This window comes from Scardinius erythrophthalmus (genome assembly GCF_964197995.2).
Source record: "Scardinius erythrophthalmus genome assembly, chromosome: 17".
Lineage (NCBI taxonomy): Eukaryota > Metazoa > Chordata > Actinopteri > Cypriniformes > Leuciscidae > Scardinius > Scardinius erythrophthalmus.
This window is the reverse complement of record NC_138237.1, coordinates 22316397-22328823: the sequence shown is the minus strand read 5'-3', so window position 1 is coordinate 22328823 and position 12427 is coordinate 22316397.

The following is a 12427-nucleotide window of genomic DNA, read 5'->3' as shown; positions in this document are numbered from 1 at the left end:
TTTCTTATTTATTTCATCACTGTGGGGAACTTACCAAAGAATGTCCCTCCCAGATAATGAAGATTATAGTAAAGTACACAGAATCCATTAAGTAAAATAACTCAAAAACTCACTTAGCCTTTTATGTGCTAATGACATGGTACTATATTAATGTTTGAAAATTAGATTTAGGTTTGCATCATGGATTTATATATTAAAATTTTTTTTTGCAGAAACTGCATTCATTTAAAAATAATTATTATATTATATTATATTATATTATATTATATTATATTATATTATATTATATTATATTATATTATATTATTGTGGCGAGGGGGGCGTGGTTCAGCGAGGTCTGCAACGTGAGAGAGAGGCATGAGATGAGCGGTAAGTAAGTGGGTCAGGGTACGAAACGACAGAACGGGGAGAGGGCGGATCCCTGGTGCACGCCGACGGTGGTTGGAAACGGTTCAGACAGGCCTGCGGGGCATCGGACGACACTGGTGGTATTGGTGTAGAGGAGCTGGATCAACCGTATGTACTGAGAATGGAGGGAATGCCAGATGAGATCCCGGGGCACACGGTCAAATGCCTTCTCGAGGTCGAGAAAGGCCATGTGTACTTGCTGGTTCTTCTCCCGGTGTCTCTCCAGCAGCAGCCTAGCGGCATCAGCTTCAGTAGTGCTGCTTCCTCTAACAAATCCGCACTGATTGGGACTGATGGAGACGATGTTCCGGTGACAGATGTCAATTATGCGCTTGAATATCTTCATGGCATGGCATGGCAGAGCAGGCGAATCGGGCGGTAGGAGTTGCATTCGCCGACGTCGCCTTTGCCTTTCCAGATCGGTACCATAACACTGGGAGCCCACGGTGAGGGAGTGGTGCCCTTGTCAATGATCTTATTAATCAGTGGGGCAAGGACTTTGTAGATTCGGTTGGCTCCTTCAGGCGTGTCTTGCTGGGCATAAATGTGGACATGGTGCCGGGCCTTTGCGGTAGCCACCGCCTTCTTCTCAATCGACTTCTGTTGTCTGTACTCATGCCAGTCGTCAGCCACCTGTGAGACACGCCACAACCTGAACACGGCCTTCTTCGCCTTCGTAGCTTCTTGAACCTCGTCAGTCCACCACCAGACCTGCTTGTCTACAAACTGTCATCCCTGGCTTGGTCGCACTGAGGCACTCTACTGCCACGTCACGGATCGTCTTAGTCATGTTTGCCCAGAGTGTTTCAACAGGCCGTCAATGGCGGCAATGTGGGTGTTGAGCGCGGCAGCCAGTTGTGTTGTCTTCTCGTGCAGACGCCACCACTTGATCTTCTCAGGTCTTCTAAGTCGAGCGTGTGGTCGGAGGCCGAGGTTCAGCCGGAGATCAAGGGCTAGTAGCTGGTATTGGGAGGCAGTTGTCTCAGATGGAATCACCTTGGCATCCATGACTAGCTTGAAGTCGCGCTGTCGTATAAGCCAATAATCAATCTGGGTCAATCGTCCACCGCTGATATAAGTGACGAGATGTGAGTCACATTTCTTGAAAAACGTGTTGGCAATGACCAGATCGTGGGCCTCTGTGCAATTGAGAATTTGTCCCAAAGCCTTGTCTGCCGTGTGCCTGCTCGTACCCGTCTCGCACAGCCCCAACATGGCCATTGAGGTTGCCGCCGATCAGGAGATGCTCATCGGTGTTGATTGATCGAAGGTGATCGCCGAACTGACACCAGAATTCCTCCTTCTCTGCTTTAGTGTACCCAGTCTGGGGGCCATAACAGGAGACCACCTTCAGGATCACTGACCCAGTCTCGGATCGAAATGTAACGACTGAGACAATCAGACACATAACTTGTGTTATGTAACTTGTGTTAACAGACACATAAAATTTGTTACATTTAACAAATAATCTTCAAAGCCCACTCTTAGGAATGAAACATCCCCCCAAAAGAGACAAGAGAGCAGGAGAGGTTTCAGTCGTTGTTAGAGTAGTTTAAGTGTTTAGTCTAGTTAATAAAATCTTGTTCATGTCACATGTAAAGTTGTCCGTGTCTCAAGCTCATATCTGGAGTCTCTAATCATAGATCTTGACTACTTGCTCTTAGTAGTACTGTAAAGTAATAAAGACATTTCCCATGCCCCGGAAATGTACATTTCTTAGAATGAATAGAAAATTAGCACTGAGTGTTCATGGGACAAACAGGTTAATTGATTGTAATATTAATTTACAATATTAAGTTAATTATTTTAACTGATCCAAATATTCATAATCAATTATAACCAGTTATTATTGATTATTTTATTTTTGATTTTTGATTATTGATATTATTTCAAAGAGCTAATTTGCTGCAGAAATGTCTTTTAGGCATTACGTTTTTTGATTCGACAGGAAGTTTTGGTCACTGCTGTAAGCAGTTTTCATGCTACCCAATCGAAGTTGCTGATTTTGATAGATTACTGTCTTTTTTTGACGTCAGGCTGTGACGAAACTCAACTCCACATTTACTGGAGATGAACGCTGACCCTCCAGCTCCAACGTACATCCAGCGTCATTCATTCCAGTCTAGTGACAACAGAGACCTGCTGAGCAATACAAATGCTAAAGAACGCTAAATCACTGTGAAATCACATCTTTTCAGACTGGGAAATTCTGCTGTTTTTCCAGAAAGTCTCACAGGAGCTGAGAAAATGTGCAAAACTCATTTAAACTCGGAAGCATGGAGAATCTTCTTCGGTCCCTGAGGATCATATACTAAAGTTACTAAACTTCATACGCTCTATCTCGGGACACATTTATCAAAATTACCTGGGAATTTGTGGATTAAATATAAATGATGATGCAGATGTACATTCTTTCACTGTACTTTAAAATGCAACTTGAGAATTTAACAGTTTTAAAAATAAAATTCAGCCACAGCAAGCAGTGACATAAACACTGAAGTATTTTTAACAAGTGATTACAACTTGCGATTCATAATAATAACCAAAAATAAATTAAAGAAACATCTACACAGCAAACAATAATAAACTGCAGCCAGAGTTTGACTGCTGTCCTGATTTTTGTAGCTCTGTGCTCTTAGAGCACAAGGGAGGACAGCACTGCGAAACCAGCTGCTGCAAATGTGGACAAAGGGCTAAGGGTTAGGTCATATGTTAACAGAAAGCAAATATTAGTTATTATTATTTACGAGGGCGACAGTTATTTAAAATGGATCTAGTGTTTGGACGTCATTGTAATGTTGCAGATGTCTCAAGTTATTATAGTAGGAAGAATCTTGTGTTTTATTGCAAGTTTTGACAGTTATCTGCTATGTATTTATTTTATGCTATTCAGTAACGCCACTATATTTAATATCTAAAAGCAAGTCAAAGAGCCTCATGGTCCCTGTTGTTTATTGAACACAGACGCATCAGTGGACATCAATACATAAATATGGCAGTATGTCAATAGACTGCACTGAGAATGTCAATGACCATCCTACTTGTTTATTTTGCATATGCTAATATAAATCTAATATTAATTAAAGGCATGTCTTTTTACCTCCTTTTTCCCCCTCTTTCCTCAACTTTTCCAGTCATGCTCCTGCTTACTCTGGATTACTCATGAAATTGCACGTGATTGCTTGTGATTTTCAAGGCAAGTCACTTTGGATAAAAGTGTCTGCTATGTAATTATGTATAATGCAATGCAGATCTGATGACTCTTTTCCATTAATTGTATCTTTAGAGTACTCTTTGCCTTTGCTGTGGATGCTCTAAAATGAGTGTAAAGAATTAGTATTCATGTGTGTGTTCACTGTGATCTTCCATTTCTGGAGTTTTTCCTTTGTCAGGGCAATATGACCCTTGTATAATTTCTCGCATCTCTATCTTGCATCTCTCCATTCTCTCCCACATTAAAATCTGGGGGAAAGAGTGATAGATTAAGTGCATTTCCCAAAGCGGGAAGAGGAAAAGAGTTCTGAAATGCAGGAAAGGGAAAAAATCAGCAATATGTAGCCTTCATTTATGTGAATGTCTTTTTCTAGAAATCCAATTCTGCAGTTTATGATAATTTACCTATTTTTATGCATTACTTTTAGATAAAGCTTGTTACATTACCAACAATGGGTCTGGGTATATGATAGTCATTTGATTGTATTTTCACGCTATATCTAACTATCTCATATCTACTACGGAATTCAAATGGAGCCACTTCCTGCAATGGGCGAATTATACAGACGTCTGGTACTTTGTGTACCAGATAATATGTTAATATGAAGCACAAAAGAAAAGGTAAGAGATGCTATCCTCATAACATCCAGGATATTAATACTAAGATAAATCTCATGGACTGATGGCTCGTATCCCATGATAAACTCTTGGCATTCTTCTCTTCTGCCTTTGAGACTGTGTGATATTTCCAAACACGTGTTTTAAAATAATGCTCATATTCGAATATTCCACAGCCGTCAAGAGCAATGTCATTTTTGCAGTTATGTGCATATATCTTACAAATTTGCCACATATTTGACTGCTGAGAGAGCAATGTGACCAAAGGCATTATAAAAGCATATATAGGAAAATGATGATGCTTCCTTTATTGAATCAAAATACAGTAAAAACAGTTATATTTTCTAATATTGTTATAATTTCTTTTTCAACATTTCTCAAATTAATGCATCCTTGCTGAATAAATTAATTTATTTTAAAAATGGACAATATTGTATAGCATTTATTAGTCTTAGTTAATGTTAATTTCAACATTACTAATACATTATTAAAATCAAAAGATGTATCTGCTAACAATAGTTAATGCAATGTGAACTAGCATGAACAAACAACGACGGAACATTAACAAAGATTAATAAATACTGTAACAAATGTATTGCTCATTGTTAGGTCATGTTAGTTAATGCATTAACTGATGTCAGTAAATGAGACCTTATAAAGTGTTACCAAAAATGTTTACTGACCCCAAACTTTTGATTTTTTGGTAGTGAATATCTTAAGCGTAAAATAAACATTTTCAAAAGGCCATGGGAATAAGACATGAGGACAAACAATAGTATATTGCAGTAAAATACCATTTGCTGCATATGTAGATCCTCTAGTAAATGTATGGTCCTCTGGGGAATCATTATTATACATCTGAATGTATATTACTGTATATTTATACACCAGTCATTTTACAATCGCTTTGTGTGTCGAAGGGAGGGTTTTGAAATGGTAGGGTGGCAGCAAAATTCAAACGTTCCCACACATGTAGGCAAACATTTTTATATTGTGACTATGAGTTACATAACTGTCTAGCTTCATCATCTCCATCACAGAGTTTTTAGGCAATGCTCAAGAGAAATTCACTGTCATGATTCAATTTTAGCCTTATCACTTAAACCGGCAAGAAGTTCATAGCGATAAACAAAACTTGCAATCACTTTTACTTGATTAAACAAACCTTTGTATTAATCTGAATACCTAGCCACAGTATTTGAGCATAATATTGTTTGCCTTTCTCACTAAAACCCTCACAACTCTGCAGCTAAATGTCTCGTACCCTTGGACACAGTCCAGACAGATGAAATACGATTAGTTTTCCTTGCTACCATAACAGGAGTCGCTCAGAAAAGCTTGGATTCCATAATGGTCAGTGCCCTTCATACAAGACTGGGATTAATGTTGAACTCTTAATGGATACCATAATATCATAAACATCCTTCTCAGCTGTAATTCATACATGATGAAATAGCTCTTAAGATCATAATAATTATTTCAGCACTTAGTCCTAAATAAACCTTTCAGGCACTATGTGTGTTTTTGGTGTTCCTAAGATGGTAAAGCATACTAACCAGCCTAACAATATTTGCACTGATGTAGATGAAAACAGGTGAAATTTGTAAGATGTTGAGTCATTCATAGGAGTCCTAAGGCTAAGACCTTACTTTGCAACATACACTCTTAAAAATGAAGACTTCAGGGTAGGGTTGCACCAGCCGTTCGTAAGTTCTTTCTTAAATTGGAACGTAAAGTCCACACTAGAGGCTTAGTAACTACTAGCTAGTTTGTAACTGAACTTTATTCCGTTGCACCATTTGTTCGTAAGGCAGAACGTAGCTAGTAGGTCGTAAGCTCTCCGTAAAGTAATGCGTAGTCGCATAATATGACGTTTAGCCTCGGTTATCCAATAGCAGCCTTCAAATACGTGAGCAGATGTTGTGTTGAAATGCTGTGAATTTCAGTTTATCCTTCATTCTTTTGCCTCACGTTACTAACGGTAAAAATAAGTTTCCATTAAATACGATACTTGATCATGAATAGCATAAGTGTTTTTATATGTAACATTCAGAAACTGTATTTGAAATTAAATGAATAAGGATAAATAAATAAATAAATATTGATACAAAAAGCATAAGAAATTACGTTTATTGATTATGACTGATATTTGACATGCACACCATGGACCGATGCACACAGCGACGTGCTGTTTAGGATGGGTTTGTGTTAAAGATAGCCTCTAACAAAGTAATCTTTTCACATAATGTTCTCTCTCTTAAAATGTAAGCAAGTGTAAATGTCTGCATAATCATATATGTATTAAGAATTGAAGTCTGTCAGGTAAAATAATAGCTTATTGATGAAGTTCAGTGTGTTTGATATTTTATTCCATCCGTTACTCCTGATCGGAGGCTGCCGTAAATATTTAGTTTAAACGTAGAGTTACGCTTCAACTAAGTTTAATGGTGCAACGCAAAAATATTTAGAAGTGCGCAAGTCGTAACTTGGTGTCCATTTACGTCAAAACTAGGCTAAGTTATAACTTACGCCCAGCTGGTGCAACCGGCCCCTGTATGCAGATACATCCGTCAAAAATGAGATAACGAAATTGAGCAAATGCTCTCCGCACAACCCGCTAAATCCCAGCCTCAGCCCATTCAGTTCGTTGGCAGAACCCTCTAAACTCCACTTCCCTTTGCCAGCAAAAGCCTCTAAGTTCACAGAACCGAACAGAAGACGAGTCATATGATTTCAAGATGAATGACGGCGTGCGTATGAGCCAGCTTTCAATTGTCGAGCTGCAAGTTTTTTTATCAGGTTTAAAGAGATTTTCAACTAAGTGAAGTTATTAAACATCATTTCGGGAGGAGTACACCCATCTAATCTTCTAATTAATACCAAGCCTCTTGCCACTTCCCGTTGTTAGTTCTTTCGGCATCCCTCCTCCTCCTCCCTTTCTCCTCCTTTTTGTATATGTTTGCCTATGTAATAGGGGGGCAATCGGAGCTCGAGTAGTATATCCTCTCTAAGCCCCTCTTATAGCAGACAACAAGCCAAATCCCAAGCACAAATTCGTGAAACATGGATGAGTATGATGAAATGGATGAACCTGTGGTAGTTTCAGTCACTGACAAAAGGAACATTCTGTCCGTTCTGAGGCTAAAGAAAATGCTTCCATCATTTGCAATGTTTCCAGCTGCATCTTGAGGGATATTGCAACTGTTTGTCTCATCCAAAGCACACATGGACTTAGCTGGTTTTGCAGCAAAAGACAATCAAATTTGTTAAATACCAATTTTTGAAAATAAGGCATTTCTATAACTGACTAATAATCTTTCATTGACATTAAATGAAATTACTGAACCTAAACATAGGTGCCTGATAAAAAAAAAATGCTCATTTAAAATAAAAAATGTAAGATGGACTTAGTGGCTTATGCATCTGAAGTTTTCAAAAAAAGGTTTTAAAAGAGCGGTTTCCAGCGATTCCATAGAGAAGAACCTTTTTTTATAATAGCCTATTTTAAAGGTTCTTAGTTTTGTTTTTGGAGGACTCCTACTACAGCCTTACATGCATCAAAGTTCAAAAAACACTTTAATTTTCTCATAATATATACTGCACATCACCATATTTTTCAATGATTCTCAAACGACTCGTCGGAATCCCGCCTTTCCGCGAGCCTGCTCTGCTCTGATTGGTCAGATGGCCCAGTCTGTTGTGATTGGTCTACCGCTTACAGAGCTTGTCGTAATTATTTTATAGAGCCACTCACCAGTAGCCTAGAAATCTAGACGCACCCTAGCGGCAGCAAAATGTATTTCGCAGCCAGGGTAGTCTAGACACTCTCAATACACCTTCTAGCAGCAAAAACCCAGATTGGGTCAGGCCAATCACGTTGTGTATAGAGAAGGCGGGGCGGGCTTAACATACACGACAGAGTTGCGACGGCTGCCACTTGAAAACAAAGAATGGCGGCTGCTGATGGAGAACAACGGTCTTTCGAATCGGCTTTGGCCGCGACTCTGGAGGTCTTGGAGTTAAGTTTTTCTTTGAGAAAAGAGCAAAGAACGGCACTTAAGTCATTCTTAAAAAAAGGAAGATGTGTTCGTCGTTTTGCCGGCCAGATATGGCAAAAGTTGAATCTATCAACTAGCTCCGCTGTAGGGAAAACGCTCTGGTTGGTTGAAGCGCTGTCCTATTGCGTGTAGAGGGAATTTGAAAGACAGCCGTTTATCCCGCCCCTCGGATTGAGCCGTGACTGTGGTGAGTTTCCAGACCTAACATCTTGATGTAGGTCTGGCTTGCCAGGCTAACTCACCAGGCATTTAATGTCCAAACTGCCACAACATAAAAAAATGTTGCCAGATTCATGTTCATCTGTTTTGGATAAAACTAAACCTGCTTTTATCACCACTCACTGGACATCGACTTTGAAAGTGTTGCGAGATGTTAAAGAAACGTAATATCATTTTGCAGAAATGTCGCCACAGGAAAGTTTTTGGTTTTTGGATTGGGACTAAAATACCTCAAATACTTCACTTCTCTTTATAAATGTAACACAGCTTAATCATTGAATTCCATGCAACCTTCTGTTAAAAATAAATATTTTGCGCCACAACAACACATTTTTATGCATAACAATTTAACATTTTGGCAAAATGGTGGTGAATTTGTATGAATTTGTGCAATCTTATTCATAGCCTACGTTTTCACACAATCGATTCACACCCCACTGAGGGTTAGGTGTAGGGGTGGACTTTTTTATTATTATTTTCTAAAAAAACATATTAGTTTGAATCAAATCATACAAATTCACACAAAATCGCCAACTTGTAAAATAGTTACGTTTTCTCATGAGATCAGGTTGGCCACAATGTGTTTGATCCCAAAATTTTAGAATTTTTTTTTCTATTTAGCTTTTGGAGTTAATTATTTAAGATGTAATATTAATACACTTAAGTGTTTGAATTTAAGGACATTTTTGTCTTTGGTATGGCGTTGGGCCTCAATTTCGTGTCCAATTTAAAATCTGGGTCTGAAACAAAATCAGTTCCCATTTTATAGACAAAGGTATTTTTTCATGCTTATGGAAGATGAAAAAAACTATTTGACATCTGCAATTATGGATTCACAGGATGCCAAATAATTACATTTCCTTCCCATACTTTATTATACCCACTTAATTAAGCGCACTGCGTTGCAAAACACCTCTAGCTTTTCTTTTCTTTTTCATTATCTCTTCACAACAATGAATAAGCTACTTTGGTTCATTATTTTAAAAGCAATTCTTTATTCAAGAATGAGAACATACAGTATATACTGTGGCTATAATGTAAATGTAATTCATTCAAGAGATTTACTCATAAAGAAATGCTTTCTCTCTGATATGGAGTATACATACTGTCGCTGTGGCGTTTGACAGACGCTTTCCGCCGCCGCTGTGCTGGGAAAAGTTGGAGCACTTTAGTGTGGTCTGGCTGACAGCTCAGCATTTTCCTGCCTTCAAATCTCACCTTTCACTTCATATCACCTTATGCCATTCATCACCCAAAGCGGCGATGGTATTAAATGTAATCGCCTTAATTCACTTGGCGTGTGTTTCAGCTAATAGTTGGATGGTTTTCAAGAGCTATACAGTGCTGTGGGGTATGTGTGCATGTGTGTATTTACTGCAGTGGTCACACAGCGGCCTGGCCTCTGTTTTTCCTGAGCTCAGCACTTACGTCTGGGTTGAAATGCATCAGCCGGTGCCATCGTCTACCGACCCATCCACAAAGGATATAACTTTCCCCTTCACGTCACATGCTCTGCTGTTTCCCATTAGCCTCTGGTAAGAGTGCAGTTTGGGACTGTGTCTATTTCATTTTGTAATGAACTAGCCTATCCTTAAGGTTTGGGCTCACTTTTATGTCACTGCAAACTCTCTCAGAGTCTGTGCTCTGAATTTTTAATGAAAAGGCTTATTTAATTTCTTCACAACAATGATATTCCTGCATAACAGCAGGCTTGTTTCCTATTTCACAACTCCTGCTAGATGTAATTTACTTTGATTTCAGAATAAATTAGTTGACTTTCGGGGGTTTTCATCCATCTGTTTGAGTTATCTGTTTTCTGTTTTTGTTTTTTGGCACAAGCCATTAAGTGCTTTATCACTGTCAAAGTATATTCCCGTTTGGCTGGCATTTGCAAAGAGATTGAGTTAGTGGCTAGTTTATAAAATTACAGATGATTTGCGGGAATATTTGGACACTCATGGCAGTCTTTAAAGATGGCAATGCCAGGCGGCATTTGCCAGTGAATGACTTTGTGCTTTCTGCAGTTCATTTGCGTAGGACCAGTCACTTGAAAATGTGTTCTAGGACATTAAATTGAATGTCTTTTTTTTTTTAAACTTGTGGACAAGTGGCATGTGTGACATTTTTGGTATTGTATATCTGCACAGTAAGTCCTTGAGACTTAAATTTGTACCTAGATAGCATCACGCATCAACAACCTTGATATTGTTTGCAAGTTTTCCATATTTTAAATCGCAAATGATCCTAAGAATAGAGCGGTTGGTATGCGTTGGCATGCTGTCCTGTTGACATTGCATTACATTACCTGACAGCACGCTGTGAGGCCTTCAGTAACCCCTTTATTATAATTTGCATGTGTCACCATGACGACAAAATAGGTGTAATATGACAAGCTGTTGTGACATTTGTTCTTTAAAACTAACTAGTATATTTTACCTTGTAGCAAGTAATAGTTTTCACTGCTTACTAGATACTACTTAGTTCAGTAGTGATCTATTAGATTCATCATTACTCTATTTATTGACTAGTCACTGACTTAGTACTGAAAAGTAGGCCTAACTATTCCACAGATCACACAGTTTTGCCATTAGACTTTATTGTAACCATTTATTGTAACCAGCGACTTTCCTTATCTCAGTAGTTACAAATGATTTGATTTTAATTGTCATTTGTAAATACAAGTCAAAATTGCTCATTTGAGATCATCGTTATTAAAAATGTAAATAACAATTTTAAAAAAAGTTGCTGCCTTAAATTTTTAAGTACAATCAACTTGGATATTTAAGCCATTTCAACTTAAATTACATTGAACTGAATTAAAAAAAAATAGTTGAATCTTCTATAACTCATAAAAAAGGTTCAAAATTGCTTAACTTATTTTAAGTTTAAGCAATGTAAAAACCCACGTTGTCATAAATTATTGATCATTTTTATAGTGATTTGTCTAATGAATAATAAGGAACTAATCTATTCAATTAATACTACAGGAAAATCGAAGTTTGAATAGTTAATAGTAACAAGTAAAGCTGGAAATGAGTCAACTGGAAGATAAAGAGGGATCCAGCAACACTTGTGGTAAAAAAAACCTTTGTCTATCTATCAAAATGTCAACGCATTTTGGCTTTCAACATCTACGCCATAGAATTTAATAGCACCAGAGTTGGGGTAACACATTAAGTAACGTGAGTTATAAGTAATCAGATTACTTTTTGTAAAGTAATACATTTCTTTTAGATTTACAACAAAATAAAGAATTCGTTTTTCAAATAAGTAATGCAAATGACATTGTTTTCCCATTTATTGACTGACAGCTCCCCTATTCTCATGTTGAGAGAAATCGAGAGTAAGTGTAAACATGATGGTTATTCATTTTGGTACTAAACTAAATGTGAGCATGCATTTACTCTCACTTGCACAAAAAGATTCAGTATTCCTCAAAACGAATTAAAACAGTGAAATGCATAAAATATTATGCAAACCTACAATAACTATGAAATAATGTATATGTAATTACTCTTTTTAAGCTCACTTTATTAACCAATGTATTTGCTGTAACCTTCATTTGAAAAACAAACAAACAAGCCCAGCCCAGGTTAGAAAAAGTCAAGTGAAAGTAATGTAATGCACTACTTTCCATAAAAAGTAACTAAGTAACTTTTTAGGGAGTAAAGCAATATCGTAATGCATTATAACTTTAATTAATTATTTTATTTTATTTCTTTATTTAATTTATTGTAATGCATTACCTTTAAAAGTAACTTTCCCCAACACTGACTGGCACATATGATTAGCAAAGGAATAATATGACTAAATTACTAATAAAAAAATTAGTTGATGAAACTGAAAAGACTCTTCTGGTTTACTTAGTAAAAACAAGTATTGGTAACATAAAATAGATACTAGTAAAGGTT